Consider the following 8,729-nt stretch of genomic DNA (forward strand, 5'->3'; position numbering starts at 1 on the left):
TACAGAAAGTCGTTACTTTACGTCCGCACCAGTCGGACATAGGGAGATGGTGAGATCCAAAACAAAAACATACAAGACAAGACAACTAAAATGACATATAATGCAATATATTAAAATTTGCGCTAAACTACAAAAAGGACTTAAAGCTCAATGGCTCATTTAGACCTCTAGGGGTGGTAGTATTGAGGGAGACTATCCACCTAGCCTCTCTTTTCAAAAGTTCTTTTTTGTAATCTCCACCCCGAATGCCTAGCTGCACCCTATCTATCCCTCTAACTCTAAGCCATTTTGGATTACTGCCATGATGGCTTCTAAAATGTTTCGGGAGTGTCTTGAGTATCGTGGTGTCATGAACTGAAACTGCATTTCTGATGTCCCGCATGTGTTCCAGGACCCTCACCTTCAATTGTCGTGTTGTCATGCCTACATAGATAAGCTTACAGGGACAGTATGCATAGTAGACGACCATGTCTGTTGTACATGAGATGTGATGTGTAATCGTATAAGTACGAGTAGCATCACTATTCTCAAATGTAAAGGCCCTCTCAATGCACTGACATGCAGAGCAGTCACCACATTGATAACTGCCCCATGTCGGACCAATTCTGTCAGAGAAGGGCGACCTATGGGGTGCCACATAGTGACTACATGTCAGTAAATCCTTTAGATTTTTTGAGCGCCTCCATGTGACAGAGGGATTAGCAGGCAGAAATCTACATAGGTCCTCGTCAGCATACAAGATTGGCCAGTATTTCTTCAAGATGTCCATAATTTCTGTCCATCTCGAATTAAAGGTTGTAATCAATCTGACTGGTTGTTCATGAAATTCTTTCTTTCTCTGACAGAGTAACTGACTTCTAGGAGTGGCTAATGCTCTTCTGTACCCCTTCCTGATGGACCTATAATTGTAGCCTCTCTGCTGCAGATTACTTGTTAGGATCCTGGCTTGTTTATGGAATTTGGTGTTATCCGAACAAATGCGTTTCATCCGCAGACATTTTTTACATATTTGCACCGTCCTATGCTTAGTAGTGGAAGGGATCACTTGGTGATCATATGTTTGGCTGTTCGCTAGAGTTGATACGTAGCATGGTTGTGTGTGCTAGCCGTGTGCCACTGTTTTTTTTTGTGTGTTCTAAATTCACCAAAAAAGGCCTCATATATCTGTGTGCTCTAAGTTTGGGCATTTTAGGCCGTTTTGCCACTGTTTTTGCTGTCTGTTACTCTAATTATATACAGCACTATTTTGCATTAAAAAAACAGGCCACATATTTGGCAGTGTGATATTTCCATGACAGGCCTCATATATCTGTGTGCTCCAAGTTTTGGCATTGTAGGCCGGTTTGCCACTGTTTTGGTGTCTCTTACTCAACTTATATACAGCACTATTTTGCATTTAAAAAAAAAAAACAGGCCACATATTTGGCAGTATGGTATTTCCATGAGAGGCCTAATATATCTGTGTTATCCAAGTTTGGGCATTGTAGGCCAGTTTGCCACTGTTTTTGCTGTCTCTTACTCTAATTATATACAGCACTATTTTGCATTTGTAAAAAAACAGGCCACATATTTGGAAGTATGATATTTCCGTGACAAGCTTCATATATCTGCGTGCTCCAAGTTTTGGCATGGTAGGCCGATTTACCACTTTTTTTCCTGTCTGTTACTCAACTGATATACAGCACTACTTTGCATTAAAAATACAGGCCACACATTTGGCAGTGTGATATTTCCGTGACAGGCCTCCTATATCTGCGTGCTCAAAGTTTTGGCTTTTTAGGCCGGTTTTTTGCTGACTGTTACTCTAGTTATATACAGCACTATTTTGCATTAAAAAAAAAAAAAACAGTCCACATATTTGCCAGTGTGGTATTTCTGTGACAGGACTCATATCTGCGTGCTCCAATTTGGGCATTGTAGGCCGGTTTACCACTTTTTTGCGTTCTGTTACTCTAATTATATACAGCACTATTTTGCATTTTAAAAAAAACAGGCCACATATTTGGCAGTATGATATTTCCGTGACAGGCCTCATATATCTGCATGCTCCAAGTTTGGGCATTGTAGGCCGGTTTACCACTTTTTTGCTGTCTGTTACTCTAATTATATACAGCACTATTTTGCATTTTAAAAAAAACAGGCCACATATTTGGCAGTGTGGTTTTTCCGTGACAGGCTTCTATATATCTGCATGCTCCAAGTTTGGGCACTGTAGGCAGTTTTGCCACTGTTTTTGCTATCTGTTACTCTACTTATATACAGCACTATTTTGCATAAATTAAATTCACAAAAAAGCCCCCCAAAATTGAATACAGTCTGTTATGTCAGGCTGAGGCCTGCCTGTTTGTGTTTGAAAAATCGTAGATTTGCAGGCATACTGATCAGATATAATTTCGCTCCTAATAAATACATTTGTGTTGAACTTTTGAAATAGTGCAGTAGTCCATTTAAAATGGGCAAAGCAAGGGACAAGGGACAGGGAAGTGGACGGGATGCTGATGGTGCATGCAGAGGACGAGGGCGTGGCCAAGGTGAAAGTGGGGCACAACAAAAGCCCACATCTTCTCGCTCGACCTTCCTTTCCTAGTTTCTAGAGGACCGCAGAACACCACTATTGAAGCCAGAGCAGTGTGAAATGGTTGTTGGTTGGATAGCGGATAATGCTTCCAGTCACTTAGCCACCACCACCACCATGTCTTTCACACGGTCAAGTCTGAGTAGCCGTGAGTGTGGCCCGGATATTCCTCACCCTGATCCTCCTTCCTCCCACCATGCCGAGTGCCCTGAGACAACTGATCCCACACTTGGACACTCTGAAGAGCTGTTCAGTTTTCCATTTCAAGATTCTGAACTCTAGGCCGGTCAACTTGAAGTGGTGACAGCTGAGATCGCATATAGAGATGCCCAAAGCTTTGACCAGCTCCGGTCACACGAAGGCAATGGTGGGAAAGTGTCAGAAGAGGTGGACGATGATGAGACACAATTGCCAGAAAGTCAGGAGGAGGAGCAGGGTGCAGATGTGGAAGACGAGGTGGTGGATGACTATGTGATTGACCCAAACTGGCAGGAGGACATGCAGAGCGAGGGCAGCAGCACACATGGGGGAGGAGGCCTATCACCCCAACAGACACTAAGAAGCAGTGTGGTGGCCACAGACAGAAGGCATGCATCCGTCCCCCGTAACACCAACATGAGTGAACTTGCCATTCCAACTGTTAGATCTTCCCGAGTCTGGTTATTTTTTAAAGACTCTGCCGATAACCACAAACAGGCCATTTGCAGCACCTGCCATGCCCACATCAGCAGGGGTAGTAAAACAACTAGCCTGACCACCACCAGCATGATCAGGCACATGGCAGCAAAGCATCTGACTTTGTGGGCCGAACCCCAGGCTCCTAGAACACTGTCTGCAGGTGACACCACTGCTTATTTCACTGTTTGTGTAGAATCCAATCCCCAGTCCACCGTGCATGTGAAGATGCCTCTAGCACAATCAGCCTCAGTGTCTTGCTTTCAGCACTGACAAATTACCCTCATGGTAAACAACAAACATAGCTATAAGGGTCCTGGCTACATCAAGATAAAATGTAACTTTTAATAATAACCTTTAAAAATGAATCCGGACTATCCACATTTGTGACACAAAAAACAAACATATAAAGTGTTCGTGCTTAACAGTGCTCAATAAAAAATGGTTTGGTCTCACCACATCTCATTGTCCCATATCGAATCCATCATGGTCAGGAGCATCTATAGCTATTTGTATCTAGGGAAGGAAAAATATCTAATCTTCCCTGTCGTGCCCATGAATTGCTCTTGTCCTGACAAGGACAGTCCCCAGATATTTCTATTATGGGGTACCCACCACCACCTAGAATAATGTATGCAGGACAGGAGCAATGCATGGTCATGACAGGGAAGATTAGATATTTTTCCTTTCCTAGATACAAATAGCTATAGATGCTCCTGTCCATGGTGGATTCGATATGGGACAATGAGATGTGGTGAGACCAAACCATTTTTCATTGAGCACTGTTAAGCACGAGCACTTTATATGTTTGTTTTTTTGTGTCACCAATGTGCATAGTCCGGATTCATTTTTAAAGGTTATTATTAAAAGTGACATTTTATCTTGATGTAGCCAGGACCCTTATAGCTATGTTGGAAGATGCCTCTAGCCCTGCACCTGTTGTTGCCCACAGTCAAGCAGCATCATCATCAAGCCTGTCCACATCCTTGTCCCAGCACAGCCTTCAGTTGTCTATACCCCAGTCTTTGGAACGCAAGCGGAAATACCCAGCTAACGCCCCACAGGCCACAATCCTAAATTCTAACATTTCTCCTCTGCTTGCGCCAAAAATGTTGCCTTTTAGGCTCGTTGAGACGGAAGCTTTCTGCAACCTGATGGCGGCGGCCGTCCCAAGGTACTCGGTCACCAGTCGCCACTATTTTTCCTGGTGTGCTGTACCAGCATTACACCAGCATGTGTGCCACAACATTACCCGTACCCTCAGCAATGCTGTTACAGGGAAAGTCCACCTAACCAGGGACACGTGGACAAGTGCTTGTGGGGAGGGAAGGTATATCTCACTGACGGCACACTGGTTTAACATAGTGGAAGTCGGGACCCAGTCAGACCTTGGGATGGAACACATCCTCCCCACGCCGATGATTGTTGGCCCTACGTCAATCAGGGTTGCCCCCACAGTCTACAGCTCGTGCACCTCCTCCTCCTTCTCTTCATCCTCCATCTCTGAAATCAATACATCAGTCAGAAGCTGGAAGCACTGCAGCACTGCCTCAGCCAAGCGGCCACAGGCTGTGCTGAAGCTAATCTGCATAGGTGACAAACCGCACAATGCAGAAGAGTTGTAGACAGCGCTGAAAGAGCAGTCAGATATTTGGATGACACCGCTGAACCTACAGCCAGGCATGGTCGTGTGTGACAATGGCCGTAACCTGGTGGCGGCTCTGAGGCAAGGTGAGCTCACACACGTACCTTGCTTGGCCCATATGCTTAACCTCAAGGTTCAACATTTTCTGAAAAGCTACCCGGCCCTGCCGGATCTGCTAGTGAAAGAATGCCGTCTGTCTGCCCATTTTAGAAAGTCAGCTACAGCTTCAGCCGCCATTGCCATGCTTCAGCAGCGTTTGCAGCTTCCAGCTCACCGACTGGTGTGTGATGGCCCCACGTGCTGGAACTCTACGCTGCATATGTTGGAAAGGATTTGTGGGCAGAAGAGGGCATTACTACCAACATCAACATGGCCGTCGATATTCAGTTTAGACTCCACACATAAGACCTCAGGAGTGGACATGAATGTCAGACATATGTACCATCCTCAAAACCTTAGAGAACTGCACCAAGATGGTGAGCAGCGATGACGCCATAATTAGCATCACTATCCCGCTCCTCAGCATTCTCAAAACCTTTCTGCTCACAATTAAAGAAGATGCATGGCAGGCAGAGCACAAGGACATGGAGCAAGGAACCATACAGGGGGATTACACTCAGCCCAGCCTCATGTCTTCTCAATGTGGATTGGTAGGCAATGAGGAGGAGGAAGAACAGGAGCCACTTTCATGCACTATAGACAGTACTACAAGCACAGCTGTCATACCGTCTGTTCAGCATGAGGACAGGGAGGAGGAGGAGGAGGAGGACAGCATGGTCAGCCATCCTGTTGGTGAGGACACGGATGTCTTGCCTGTTAGCAGTCTGGCACGCTTGGCTGACTTTATGCTGCACTGCGTTTCATGTGACCCTCGCATTACAAAACTTTTAGGTGACACTCATTTTTGGTTGGTGACACTTCTAGACCCACGCTACAAGGAGAATTTTCAATCTCTTTTGCCAGAGGCAGTGAGGTGTACTAAAATGTTGCTGTACCAGAGGGCCCTCTTAGCGGAATTACTTAGAAAATTCCCATGTGAGAAAACTGTCAGCAGATGTCAGAGTTTGTTGTACAACCAAGGAGTCCAAGCGAGAGAGACAGAAGTACAATCCAGCTCAGGCAGGGGAACAATAGCAAAGTTCTGGGACAGTTTTTTCAGACCCTCCCATCGTGATGGCACAGAGGCAAGGGTTGCTGTCACAAGAAGTGCAATGTTTGAGAAGATGGTGAGGGAGTAGTGCCGCTGATTGAATTATAACAGATAAGCGCATCCGCCTGTCAACTGAAAATGCTGACAGGCTGACTCTTATAAAAATGAACAAGGGCTGGATTGGGAAAGACTTCTGTACACCACCAAATGAAAACAGTGAAACATAACTTCAAATACATTCTCTCTTTTGGGGAGGTGTATTCTCATGCATCTCTTCACAACCACACATGGGTATACGCCTCCAGATTTGGTCTTTTTGTTCTTATCCTCCTCCTTATCCTCATCCTCATCATCCAGAACCACTAGATGACCAGGGTGAACGTGCTCTGTACTGTTATAGGCCGGCAAATTTTGGGCAAGGGGGTTGTGATGGCACTGTTTTATTAATTAAAAAAAGGACCCCCTATTGGGGAATTGTTATTCAGCTCCCTACTTCTTGACTCTGTCTCCTGCAATGTGTCCTTTAACTGCCACTAGATGACCAGGGTGAACGTGCTCTGTACGGTGAATTTTGGGCAAGGGGGCAGTGATGGCACTATTTTATTAAGTAAAAAAAGGATCCCACATTGGTGAATTGGGCATTATCTTACATTGAGCCTACTTCTTAACTCTGTGTAACAATATATAGGTACTAAGGAATCTGATAGCGTGGGATAAAACCAGTCTGAGAGCAAAGCTGCAGTAAAAGATGTATTTAAACAAAACAGAAATGCAAACAAAACTAACTCAGATATTCCTGCAATTGTAACGAGGTGCTCAGCACAATATGGTAATCACAGTACAGCGACCGCTAATATGAACCAGTCCAGCAAGGATGTGATGAGGGGGCAAACAAGACACTTGACAAGGAAGTCCAGTAGGTGATTAGTGGAAATGCACACAGTACTTTAAACTTGAGAATCCAGCAGAAGTGAAGTAGAAATGCACACAGTACTTAACGAGGAAGTCCAGCAAAACTTGATCCCACGTGCACACAGCACTTGCTTGTGGAAGTTCAATAATAAGCAGGTGGTGCATTGAGCATGAAGTCCTGGTGAAAGAGGATGAAGGGAAAAAGAGGGAGAACGCTATCTAAGTGTAGTAGATGAGTACAACACTCCCTTGGTGAGAAAAGCAACACTGGAAACTTGCTCACCTGGTGTGGTTGTGCAAAGAGGCACAACACTGGGAAAAGCTTAGCAAACAAGGGAAATCCTTCCAAAGGTGTGCTGCCAGTGGCAGCAGTTCCAGAGGTGAGATGCAGCTCAAAGGGGCGAGGCTGCTGAAGCAGGGAGTTCCCCAGACCACAGGCAGAAGCTCAGGAGCCAGCAGCACAAAATACTAAAGCACAGAAAACCACATGACTCGGACTTAAATAATCAAGACAGACAGGAAGTTCCATGACAGGGTGAGATCCAAGACTCCATCTTGGATCAGGGTGAACAAGAACAAGGGAAGTCCAGAATCCTTACACTCTGTCTCCTGCAATGTCTCCTTTAAAGGGCCACTGTCACCCCCTCCAGCCGTTATAAACTAAAAGAGCCACCTTGTGCAGCAGTAATGCTGCATTCTAACAAGGTGGCTCTTTTAGTTTTTTGTTCATGTATTCCCAAAATAAAGCGCTTTGAAACTTATCGAAAATACCTCTCTTTGTCCATGGAGGTGGGTCCTCACTCCCAGGCTTGAACCGGTACTCCGCCGTCACTCCAATCTTCAGGGGCTTTCGGCGCCGCCCCCTCCGCGCTGTTTTTGTTTCAAAACCTGCGCCTGCGCTGTGTACAACAGTGTGGGGCAGGCTGAATATACAGACGCTGTAAGGCGGGGGGACCTGGGTGACAGGCTGACACATGCAGTGCGCATGCCCAGGAATCCTAGCCCCGCACTGTGCATAATGAATAACACACTGCGGGGCTGGGATTCCCAAGGTGGGTGGCCGCACTGCCCGCACAGGTGCAGTATGCAAGCCTGACTGGGACGTCAGACTGCCAGAGCTTACTGCGCCTGCCCCACACTGTTGTACCACGCAAGCACAGGTTTTGAAGCGAAAACAGCACGGAGGGGGCGGCGCCGAAAGCCCCTGAAGATTGGAGTGACGGCAGAGTACCGGTTCAAGCTGGGGAGTGAGGACCTGCCTCAATGGACAAAGAGAGGTATTTTCGATAAGTTTCAAAGCGCTTTATTTTGGGAATACATGAACAAAAAACTAAAAGAGCCACCTTGTTAGAATGCAGCATTACTGCTGCACAAGGTGGCTCTTTTAGTTTATAACGGCTGGAGGGGGGTGACAGTGGCCCTTTAATGCCACTAGATCACCATGGTTAACATGCTCTGTACTGTTATAGGCCACTGAATTTTGGGCAAGGGGGTTGTGATGGCACTAGTTTATTTATTAAAAAAGGACCCCCCCATTGGGGAATTGTTTGTCAGCTCCCTACTTCTTAACTCTGTCTCCTGCAATGTATCTTTTAACTGCCACTAGATGACCAGGGTGAACTTGCTCTGTACGGGGAATTTTGGGCAAGGGGGCTGTGATGGCACTATTTTATTTAGTTAAAAAAGGATCCCACATTGGGGAATTGTTTGTCAGCTTATGCCCTCCATTACAAGTCTCAGAGACCCTCGCCCTTACATTGGGCCACACTTCT

The sequence above is a fragment of the Ranitomeya imitator genome, chromosome 3 (assembly GCF_032444005.1).
Source record: "Ranitomeya imitator isolate aRanImi1 chromosome 3, aRanImi1.pri, whole genome shotgun sequence".
Taxonomy (NCBI): domain Eukaryota; kingdom Metazoa; phylum Chordata; class Amphibia; order Anura; family Dendrobatidae; genus Ranitomeya; species Ranitomeya imitator.